This window comes from Meriones unguiculatus, chromosome X (genome assembly GCF_030254825.1).
Source record: "Meriones unguiculatus strain TT.TT164.6M chromosome X, Bangor_MerUng_6.1, whole genome shotgun sequence".
Lineage (NCBI taxonomy): Eukaryota > Metazoa > Chordata > Mammalia > Rodentia > Muridae > Meriones > Meriones unguiculatus.
In genome coordinates, this window is record NC_083369.1 from 143260433 (window position 1) to 143272830 (window position 12398).

At 42.6% G+C, this 12398-nt stretch overlaps 1 pseudogene; it reads left to right on the plus strand.

The window, feature by feature from the left end:
* The first annotated feature begins 8120 nt into the window (after positions 1 to 8120).
* Positions 8121 to 9561, plus strand: LOC110539962 (calponin-2-like; annotated as a pseudogene).
* Positions 9562 to 12398: the final 2837 nt, after the last annotated feature.

Sequence of the window (12398 nt, forward strand, 5' to 3'; positions counted from 1 at the left end):
CTCTGCATCTGTCCAAGATTGCATCAGGTAGGCCATAAAGGGTTGTCTTCTATGACCTGGTAGCAAACTGCAGATGTTAATCTCCCGTCTTCCAAAAGAGCAGGATCTAGACCTCTTCTCCTCCAGTCCTGTGCTTTCTCAGCAATGCAGCAATCATACTTCTTGCCCTAGGATTTCAAACTGGAGCAAGGAGATTGGGACCGTTGGAATTTGGGCCCTGTCTTGCAGGCTGCATTTTCTTTCCCTGTAACTGAGTCTAAAAGGGAGTAAATGGTGTCTTTTTTTTTCTCTCTCTCTCTTTACAAGGAGCACCTCCTTTCTAGCCTAGCCACAAGACCTGCATATTAAAAACAAAACAAAACAAAACAAAAAAATCTTTGTAATCTAAAATGCTTTAATTGAAAGAGGCTGGGTTTTATGTACTGTGTAATGCTGAAAAGACATCAAGAAAATGAGCTTTGAATTTCAAAACACGTGAATGAACTCTGTGTTCTAGGCAGCACCTATCTGTTCTTTATTTCCTGGGACAATCAGCTTGATGCTTTTAGAAAATGGGACTTATAGGTAGGGAATCTCATCTCAAGTATTGGTTGAATTCTATTTATTTATTTATTTACTTTTGAGGCAGGGTCTCTCTACATAGCCCTGGCTGACCTGGAACTCCCTCTGTAGACCAGGCTGGCCTAGAACTCACAGAGATCCACCTGCCTGTTTCACATCCTGGGATTAAAGCACCACCACCACCCAGGCCTATTTTTATTTTTTATGTGTATGAGCTTTGTGCCTGCATATATGTCTGTATACCATGTATGTGCCTGTTGTCCATAGAGGCCAAAAGAGACATTGGATCACTCGGAACTAGGGTTACAGATGGTTGTAAACTGCCATGTGGGTGCCATCTCTTCCACTCTCATTCATTAAATTTGTGCAAACGAGTTCCCTAGAGAGGTGGCATTAAATGAACTTAAATCGAGTGAGTTACTTAGTAGATCTCAGTATATCTTATGAAATCAGTTTCCTTCATGAAGAGAAATCAATCATAATTTTTAAAAATATGATTCTGGCTGGACCCTTAATCCCAGCACTCTGGAAGCAGAGGCAGGTGGATCTCTGTGAGTTCAAGGTCAATCTGGTCTACAAAGGGAGTTCAGGACAGCCAGGACTATTATACAGAGAAACCCTGTCTTAAAAAAAAAAAAAAAAAAAAAGAGACCGCATCCACATCGAGCTACAGAGTGCTACCTCCTTTCCCTGCTCCCCCCACCCCGACCCTCGAAGGCCTCAGGCTTATGCTGGGTTAATCGGGGGTGAGGGACGGTGTTCAGGAATAGTCCAAGCCCTTGTAGCAGCCACTGAACCGGCCAAGCTGCCATCCTGCAGCAACTTTCCGCCCCCCCCCCCTTTCCCACCCCCCCACCCCCGCCAAAGCTCCCAGCCAGGCCTTCAAGGACGTCTGAGGTGGCAGGGCATAGCATGGAGGAAAGAATGGCTGCCGCTCAAAGACCAAGGTTGACCCTGCAGCCTGAGTTAGTGGGTCTGTGCCAGAACATCAGGAACACTCAGCCGTCGCTGGGAGGGCACTTTCCCAGGGACAGTCCCTCAGACCTAGGCGAACAGAGGCCTGTCAGCCGGGAGGAGGGTGAGCAGAGATCCGCACAGCCACAGGAGAAACCACCTCATCGGGCCGCAAGCTCTCCTTCTACCCGAGAGAAGCTGGGATGTGACAACCACATGTGACTAGTGGGAAACACTGGCAAAGGCTTACCCGCCGCTCTAGAAGGCCTGTCTATATAACGTGAAAAAGCTCCTCTCAACCATTCCCCCTACCCCTACAGACACTTTTGGTTAAATCTGGACATCTAGCTGTAGAGATTGCCGACACAGGATAAAGTAGATATAGGAAATCACGTATGTATCCAATCGTCTTTAAAAATAAAATAAAATTGTAGACAAGTCTTCTAGAAGTGACTTTGTTTAGGCCGCTTCTACTAAGACCACAGGAGCCACACTCGGGCTAATTGTTCAGTAGGTTAAAGGACCTAGCAGGAGGAAGTCCGGAACCAGATAGGTCACGTGAAGATGACATGTGTTTTTTTGTTTTTTTTTTCTAACTATTGTATTTTGTATGTATGTTATTCCTCCTTTCTTACCCACACCCTGTGTTTGTGTGTTTGAAATGCCAAGTATTTTTTTTTTTTTTTTTGGAAATGTCTTTCTAGATGCTCTGAAGTGCCTAACATATTTTATAAGTTAGTAGGAAATCATTATGTAAATATGGTTTTTTTGTTAGGATTCATTTGAGTTGACCACATTGTATTTGTGCCCTGGCTCCCAGAAAAAGGAAGTGCAGAGCTCTAAGCCATTGTGCTCTATGGGTGAAAAATGAACTATATCCCATTTTGTTCGACTTTGCTCTGTACATAGTATATGTAAAGGACAAAGGGTCCTAATTTACAGCATCTAGTCACCCTAGATGTTAAAGAGATTCCAGTGTATGACAGAGTAGAGTTAGTAGAACAATAGTCTATACTTTTTGTGTTAACTTTTAAATTACTCAGGTTCCATGTGTGCCATTTACTGGACTGCTGTGTACATAGTGGACAACAGACTTTACTTGAAACATCTGGTCTATGTAGATGATTAGAAGTGCCCAACGCATGTTCAATGTACAGTTAGTGAATATCACTTTGTAAGTATCTTTTTACTAAAAGTCATGAAGCGCTGTCTTTTGGGAGTGGGATTATGAGCCCTCTGTGAGCAGTGCCTTGGGGGTAACCGCAAAGGTCATATAGCAGTGTGTTTATATGGGACCTTTTCAGATGCCATTTTTGTATATGTGCATTTTGTTTTGCTGTGTGTATACTGTATATAATGGACAAATATGTCTAAACTTTTCAACATCTCGACTCTAGATGTTAAGAGGTTGTCAATGTATGACAAAGTAGTAAAATTAGCATGTAGTGTCCACTGTTAAAATTCATAGAAAAAGATTATTCTGTAAATGACTTGGGGATAGGAATTTGGACAGCTATTTCTAAGCATTACATATGCCTATATTTGTCCACTGGTTTGATGGCAGAGAGAAGGGGAAAGAAAGTGGGTTAAAGCTCAAATGGTTATATTTAGAAGATACCTCAGATAATAACAATTGCTTGGCAGACAGTTTTACTTACCAGTGCCACATGATAAAATTTTCCATGAATTATCTAGTCTTTCTGGCTATTTGAAAGCGCCTGATACATTTAAAGGTAGAAATAGTAAAACAGTAATATTTTCTTTTTAAATTAGAGAAATGCTGTGTTTGGAAATAGAATTGTTAAGCCACCTTTGAGAACAGTGTAACAGCTGTGCTTGTTCACTGGGCTGAGGAGGTAGGTGGGAGGGAAGAGTCCATCAGTGTGCTAAACATGATTAACTTACCCACTACCCTATCTGCTGTAGGTATGTCACTTGACTCTGTTATTCTGTATTATTTGTACATACTGGACAGAGCCCTCTGATATGTACAGTTAAGGGTAGGCATAGTAAATAGTACATGTTGTTCCTGTGTTGAACTCATAGTGAAGTACCATCTCTTGAAAATAGAATGATAAATCTGATGCTGGGCAAGACAGTCTTGCGCTGGTTTGTGGGGGGAAGAGAAAAGAAAATGTATGAAGGACCTACTACTAAGGTGAATTTCATAACGCAAGATTAGTCATTGTTCCTTATATCTGCGCATCTTATGATGCAATGTATAGTGTACACAAACGACAGACAAGTCCAAATATGCAGCACCTAGTCTTCCTAGATGCTGAAGAGGCCGCCAGTGCAGGACAAAGTAGATTTAGTGAAAAGGACATGTTTTTAAATTGTGTTAAAGTTTGTAGGAAAAAAAAAATTTCTGGGCAAAAAAAAAAAAAAAATTTAAAAACACTAGGATGACCAAGGCTACACAGAGAAACCCTGTCTCAAACAAACAAACAAACAAACACTTGCAAAGTAAAATTGTCAATAGTCCCACAAAAATAGGAGTCACATAACCTGACCCCTGGGTGGAGAAAATGGAAGACGGGCTAGACCAGAACTTTGCTGTTTAGAAGCAGTTTCTGACTAAGCCTTTGTCACATGTGCAGTTTATGCACTGCACTGTATGTATACTGGGGAAACAAAGTACTTGTTGGAAGCATGTAGTCCTCACACTTTAAGTACATTACAGACTTTGCTGATGTATAGCTTTAGTTCTAGGCTGGGGAAGGTGGATCTCTGAGTTCCAGGCCACCAGGCCTACATAAGTTTCGTCTCAGAACAGTAAGAAAATTTGCATAATGAACTGGTAGGGTGGCTCAGCAGATAACGGCATTTGCCACCAAGCTGGCGACCTGAGTTTGATCTCCAGGCTCCACATGATAGCAGGGGAAAACTAATTCAGCAATCTTTTAGCCTCCACACGAGTGCAGTGGCATACATATATACGCTCAAATGCCTACACTAATTCATAAGTGTACAAAATGCGCAACATGGTAAAGACAGAGGCTAACATCACCTTTAAGTAGTTTTGTTATTTCCTATGAATGGTTACGCTGGGGAAATGAAGTTATTAAATGTGGTCTTTGAGCAGATGCTTTTACCAGCAGGTGGAGGTGGACTAGGGGAAAGAATAGTGCTCAGAAAAAGGCAGTGTTCCTGTTGGCTCAGGTTGTCTAGCCATTGTTTAGGTTTGCATTTCAGCTAATGTTGTCAGGTATTAGAGGGTAAGACCCAGTGCATGAAGGATGTCAGAAGTAGTAAAACAATCACTCTAAATATCCCGACAGCCTTTGGGGGGGAGGGGGCTGTCTTCTGGGCGTGGCCTTTGTTAATCCTCTCACCACATCCAGAGGACAGTTTGCAGCTGAACCTAGGGGTCCATATGTACATTTCTGGTAAAATACTTGTTTATTGTGCATGGTTTTTATTCCGCATCTGAACTTCATAAATGTCCTAAAGGACAGCACACTTAAAAAGTATAGCCAGTGAATATGGTGGGATTGACAGAAAAGCTTCCTCTTGGACATTGAATTGTTAAGCCATGTCTGGATGGTATGAGTTAATTCATGTTGGTAGGCTGACTGTAGAGAGACAGAGGGAGGCTCACAGAGCATGATTTACAGTGCCGTGTTGAGACAGGCCTCCTGAGAGCCCCCTGTCATAGGTGTGTCTTCCAGTGACTCCATAGGAATATATTTATTGAGCAGGGACACCCCTTCTTCCTTGTATGTTAGTATTTAGATGTGATGATGAATTTAGGAATGCTGTACTTAGAGTGGTGTATTGCTTTGTGTTTCCTTGTAAATTGAGCACTGAAGGAATGAAGAATTTAATTGTAACTTCACCAGTACAACTATCTAAAGACCTGCTGCCATTTTTGTTGCTTATCTTTTTTGTTGTTGTTGTTGTTGTTGTTGTTGCTCAGTAAAACAGGATTACAGTTTTGGCTGACAGATTGAGATGGCATGGTGTATTCTTGATTATCAAAATACTCATGTAGCATGGGATTTTTAGTTGGTGAATATTCACGATGTGGGGGAAAGCATGGTGCTTCCTGTGTAATCTCAATTACTTAAGTGTATCTACACTTACAGGATCTAGAAGGACAGATCGAGCTGAGCTTCTTGTGACTGGGTGACTTAGTTCTCGGAATCTTATGTTTTGTTTCCTGTAATGCATGTATTAAAAATTAAAATATTATTTTAAAGGCTTAAAAAATAGGACCTACCATGAACCTGGCATGGTAGTGAATTCACCACTTGGGAAATCAAAGCAGAAGGATCAGGAGGTCAGAGTTATCCTCGACTACACAGAAAACTCAAATCCACCATGGGCTAAATGAGATCCTGTCTCAAAAAATTCACAACAACCAAAAAACAACCAACTTGTATATACATATATGTCTATACATGTATGACTCAATATAGAATTACCATGCTATAAGTATTATGCATTAATAAGACAAAGATCAGTATAGTAACTATAGTTCAAAATAGAATTCAAAAGGAACAGAATGATGAAATAAGTTTGCTAAATGAAAGGCAGAAACTGTACAATAAAGTTGTTCTCTTTCAGGCTATCACTTGTGCTGCACAGGTAACATTTCCATCTGCACTAGGCCAACTCCTCCTAGTTAATATGTTTGACTCTTAGGTAAGCAACATCTTATTTCCACGGAGACCTGAATAATCCTTGCATGGGCTCTGGATATAAAGGCCATCAAATGAAACTTCAGTCTCAGGACTTTTGAAAGGACAAGAGATCATCTTTTTGCCTTGTTTCCAAGTGTTGGGTAATTTTTCTTAACATAGTCAGAACATTGTATATATCTCCCCAATTTTCAGATGCAAAAATCTAATCGGGTACACACTATTGGAATAAAGAATCCCAAAGTAATTTCAGAGTTGAGGGTGTGATTTATTGTAGTGTTTGCCTACCATGTGGGAGGCCCTGAGTTCATCTTCCAGAACTGTAAATAAATAAATAAATGCTAGCAATCTGCCTTAGAAACACAAGAGAATGGCTATCTACAAAAACCTAAAATTGTGACTTTTCTCTGAACTTACAGATGTTAAGGATTATTTATGGTAACTCTTCTTTAAAATTATTAAATACTATAAACCAACTTGAGCTAACAACAAAGGTAGTTCATCTGGTTAAACAAAACCACAAAGCACATGATTATTTTTCCGTTGTGATATAGATTACCATAGCCCATGAAATGAATGCTAGCCTATTAGATTACTGAACCTGCAAACATAGCAGCACTGATGGCACATATTCGATTGGCTTGGCTCCCAACAGTAGTTTTTAAAAGAGATGTGATTAAAAAAAAACCAAAAACAAAACTCTTACCGGCTCATTTGTAATGCCATCCTCTGTACTCAGATTCTTTTGGCAATGTCAATTCTTGGGTAGAAAGAAATAAAAGAAAACAAATGTTATAATAGAAGAAAGCCTGTTCGGAATAGCAAGGTGCCCATGGAATTTCATTTTCTGATTAGAAAGCAGGATCATCTGACTGAAAAGCTCAAATTCTCTGAAACTTCCTGTCAAAGGCTTTTGTGTGTAACTGATCACACTTCCATAACAAGATCATTCAGCTAAGGAAAACATAAGAGCACATGCAGGGGGTCCCTTCAAAGAACCCTGTTTCAATGTGGGGGTGGATCTAAAGACTGTGCGATTGTGCAGATGCGAAAAAATATGTTCCTTCTCACTTTGTTTGCTACCAGAAGGCATAGGCCAACATTTGGGGAAGCAAGAAAACTCGAGCCTAGCCAAAGCTAAGAAATAGAAGTACCTGTGTCACATCAAAACAGAAACATACATTTTGCTGGCTAATCCATGCTCCTGGACAGTGTAAGATGCGGATTCCCCTGTTGGTTTGTTTGCTTTTTTGGTTTTTTTTTTTTTTTGTGGGGTTGTGTTTCAAGATAGGGTTTCTCTGTGTAGCCCTGACTGTCCTGAAACTCACTCTGTAGACTCGGTTGGCCTTGAACTCAGAGATCCACCTGCCTTTGCCTCAAATGCTGAAATTAAAGTCATGCATCACCACCGTCTGACTAGAAAATAAATTTTAAGATTAAAAAAGTATGTGTATGGGTGTATGTTGGAGGCTTATATATGTGTGCAGTTGCCCTCAGATGTCATTAGTGCTGTCACATCACCTGGAGCTGGGATTTCAGGCAGTCGTGAGCCACCTCATGTGGATGCTGGGAACAGAATTTTAGAGCTCCATTAGAACAGTAAGAAGCCCAGCTCTAGAAGATTTGTAGCCCTCTTCTGACCCCTGAGGGCAACTACACACACAAGTGCTTACCACATAGAGACACATACGCATAATCAAAAACAAAGTAAGGACTCTTTCAAACTTGGTAGCTTAGAAGGTGATTCAGGACAGAGAGTGACAACCCCATCCACTATAAGCAGGCATGCCATGCCAAGGATTGTTGGGCATATTTGCTATTGGCATCCAGACATTGCTTTTCTAGTATTAGAACATGATCAAATGGAATCTCAGTTTCAGGAGCCTGTTGATCGAGGATATGGCATCCTCTATAGCCTCCATGGCACTTTTCCAGGCCAAGAAGGAGTGAAGGACCTTGCAGATGCTTGGGAAGAATCTGGAGGATGAGGCCATCATCAAAAAGGACATGCTCAACTGGACAGCGGGTGAGTGTATTCTGTTCCATGCATTGGGTGCTGCCATACTTGGGAAAAGTAAACTGGCTATACTCCAAGGAGGATATGCACAAGACTAACTTCATCTTCACCTGGTATACATGGGGCCCAACTATATACAACAACAAGTAAAATAAAAATAATTATAATAACTATAAAACAAAAATAAATCTTTTTGAAAATGATTTATTTTTATTTTGTGTGCGTTGGTGTTTTTGCTTGTATGTGTATCTGTGTGAGGGTGTTGGAACCCCTGGAGATGGAGTTACAGGCAGTTGTGTTGGTGCTGGGAACTGAACCCAGGTTCTTAGAAAGAGCAGCTACCGTTCTCCACTGCTGAGCCATCTCTCCAGCCCCAAGTGAATCTTTTTTTAAAAGAATTTATTTGGACCCTCTGTGGGTCCCTCTGTTGGTCCCTCTGGTCTGCCTGTTCCACACCGGGGTCCCATGCGAGGAGCTCCACGCAGGTCAACATGGGTCCTTCCTATGTGTTGGCAGCCGAGGTCAAGAACTGGCTCCTGTTTAAATAGGATCCCGAGAAGGAAGCCAAACCCAGAAGCTAGATAAAGGTACTCACGGGCCTCTCCGTTGGCTCCGACTTCCAGAAGGGTCTGAAAGATGGGGTCATTCTACGCATACTCACGGACAAACTGCAGGTAGGCTCTGTCCCCAAGATCAACTGCTCTATGCAGAACCGGCACCAGCCAGAAAACCTCTCCAACTTTATCAACACCGTGGTCGGCTAGAACATGAATCCTGTGGATCTGTTTGAAGCCAATGACCTGTTTTTAAGAGTGGGAATATGACACAGGTGCAAGTGACTCTATTTGTGCTGGTGGGAAAGGTCAAGACCAAAAGAGTAGTGTATATTCTGAAGTCAAATACTCGGAGAAACAAAAGAGGAACTTGGATGATGCCACCATCAAGGCCAGCCAGTGCGTCATCAGACTGCAGATAGGCATCAACAAATATGCCAGCCAGTTTTGCATGGTGCCCTAAATACCAGGCAACAGCTCTATGATCCCCGAAACCAGATCCTGCCTCCTATGGGCCATTGCACCATCAACCTCCAGATGGGCACCAATAAGTGTGCCAGTCAGGTGGGCATGACAGTTCCTAGGATCTGGAGGCACATCTAGGACACCATGCTGGGCAAGGACTAGTGCGGCAACTCTTTCATGTCTCTGCAGATGGGCTACATTAAGGGTGCCAACCAGAGCGGCCAGGTCTTCAGGCTGGGCCGGTAGATTCATGACCCCAAGTATTGCCCACAGGGCCCAGCAGCTAATGAGGCTCCTGGCAGGGGATGATGGCCAGGGAAAGGCCCCTGAGTACCTGCCCTACTGCCAAGAGGAGGCTGTCTACTGAGCACCAAGGGTGCCAGCTTCTCCTATCAGCATCCCTGTGTAGGATGCTGTGTTCTCATTGTATTGTATTGTTTTGTTTTGTTTTTTAAACCTGGGCTGCACTTTGTAGCCCTCTCTGGCTTGGAACTCACTGTAATCCTCCTGCTTCAGCTTCCTGAGGGCTGGAATAACAAGCCTGTGCTATCTATCTACAATCCCACCTCACCCATCATGCCTTGCTTCCTTCCCAGGATTGACTCACCAAGCAGGGAATATGAGGGTCCTTGCTGGGATAGCCTGGCTGTGATTATCCCCAGGGGGCTGCAGGAAAGGCTGGCCCCAAAGAGTTTCTGGTTTCTTCATCTCTTCTGCATCAGTTTGTGGTTTGTGAGCCCGTAGAAATTGCAGGCAGTTTCAACAAAAGAAAACAAGGGAATCTTGTATTTTGTTTGTCCCCTGGCCCCCTCATGGAGAAAGGTATAGGGGCTTTAAAATACTGCAGACATTCTGAGAGACTACACTTGTTTTCCCAACACCCACAGACCCCACCTTTCTGTGCCCAGTGGAGAAAATGAGGCCAGGAACTGAGGTAAACCAGACACCATCACACCTGCAGCCCTGCATGTTAAAGGTCCCTGCTGTTCCTGATCTGATTAGCTGTGCTGCCCCTCCCCCCCTCACCTCCGAAAGTGTTGCCTGTGACCCACAGGGGGCCCTGCACTGCCAGACAATGTGAAAGTCTCTGTGTGGACCAAAACCAATAAAAACTTTCATTTCTAAGAGAAAAAAAAAACAAAAACAAATAATCTACTTGGAAAGTTGAAGGTGGGGATGTTTCAGCTTGCCGAAAGGTTGCACTTCAAATGATATATGAAATGATTAAAATGTCAGTGTGACCTTGTAACGGATGACTGTCTAGGTTCTGAGCCATTCTGTAGACAGGCTGTTTGAAATTGTGTTTATGAGGTCTGGGGATGGATTTTAGTGGTAGAGCATCTGTTTAGAATGTGCATGTTCTGGGTTCCCATCTCCAGCACTGAGCACTGAGCACCGAAAAAAAAAATTGGTATATACATCAATGTGGACATAAAAACTATAGGCCATTCATAGGGTGGGCATGGTGATGCATGCCTTTAATTCCAATACTTGGAAGGCAGAGGCAGCAGATCTCTGTGAGTTTGAGGCCATCCAGAGTGACATAGTAAGACTGTCCAAACAAACAACAAAAGTAAACAAACAAACAAAAATCCTAGATAATCTAGGGGCTAGAGAGATGGATCAGCCAGCAGTTAAGAGCACTTGATACTCTTTCAGAGGACCAGAGTTCTGCTCCCAGTTCCCACTAACATGTCTCACAACTGCCTGTCAACTGCCTGTAACTCCAGATCCAGAGATCTAATACCCCCTTGGCTTCCAAGATCACTGTACTCCTGTACACACACACACACACACACACACACACACACACACACACACTTATCACAGTGACACATGGCCACACTTGACAGCCCCAATTGTTAAACATTTGTTTACACTTTTTAATTTTTTGTGTGTTTTGCTTATTTTTCTATTGCTTTGAAGAGACACCATGGCCAAAGGAATTTATAAAAGAAAACACTTGATTGGGGGATTGCTTGTAGTTTCAGGGGGTTAGTCCAACAGTTTCAGAGGGTTAGTTCATGGTTATCATGGTGGAATGCATAATGGCAAGAATGTATGATGCTGGCGTGGTAGCTGAGAGTTTACAACTGATCCACAAATGGCAGGGGTGGGAGGTGAGACTGGGTCTAGCATGAGCTTATGAAACCCCAAGGCCCTGCCCCAGTGACGCACTTCCTCCACTGAGGGCACACCTCCTAATCCTTAACCAGCTCTACCAACTAGAAACTAAACACTCAAACATGAGCCTATGAGAATCATTCTTACTAAAAACACCACATTCCACTCCCTGGCCCCCATTGGCTTGTAACCATATCATAATTCAAAATGCATTTAATACAACTTCAAAATTCCCCATAGTCTTTTATAGTCTCAAGACTATTGAAAAGTCCAAAGTTTCTTCTGAGACTGAAGGCAATTTGTTAAGTGTAACCTCACATAAAAGCAAAAAGCAAATGAAATGTTTCCAGTACACAGTGGCACAGAATAGACATCACCATTCCAAAAGAAGGACAAGAGAACATAGTGAGGTAATACTGGACCAAATGGAGACTGAAACCCAGCAAGGAAAACTCTTAATACTGTAGTTCCATGTCTGATATCAAAGGGCTTAGGCAGATCTTGAGATCTCCCACGCCTTCCAGCTTTGCTGATTGTAACATACTTTTCTCAGGCTAATTCCACTCCCTGTGTGCAGCTCTCCTTGCTAGGTATCCCAAAGCTCTGGCATCTCAATATCTTGTGGTCTCCAACTCAATTCAGGCTTCACTTTCACAGCTTCACAAGATGGCTTCTTGAGGCCTCCAAGTGGGCACTCCCTTGCCAAACACCTTGACTCAGTGGCTTTCCTTAAGCCCAGAGGAAGATTTCACAACCCCTTTACTCCTATATCCTTTGTGACTCTAAAACCAGAACCACATGGCTAAGGCTGCCAAGTTTGTCTGCTTGCTGGGGATGGGACTGGCACCGTCTTTGAATTGCTTTTGCATAAGTTTTGATTTGCTGATATGATGTCTGTATGTGTATATGTGAGAGGCACATACATATTATGGTGTGTATGTGAATGGCAGAGTGGAGCTTTCACGAGTGACTTCTCTCCTTACACCATGGATGCCAGGGATTAAACTCAGGTCCTCAGGAACCTTTACCTGCTAGGCCATCTTGCTTGTCCTATAACCTGTTTTATATCAAAAGAACCCT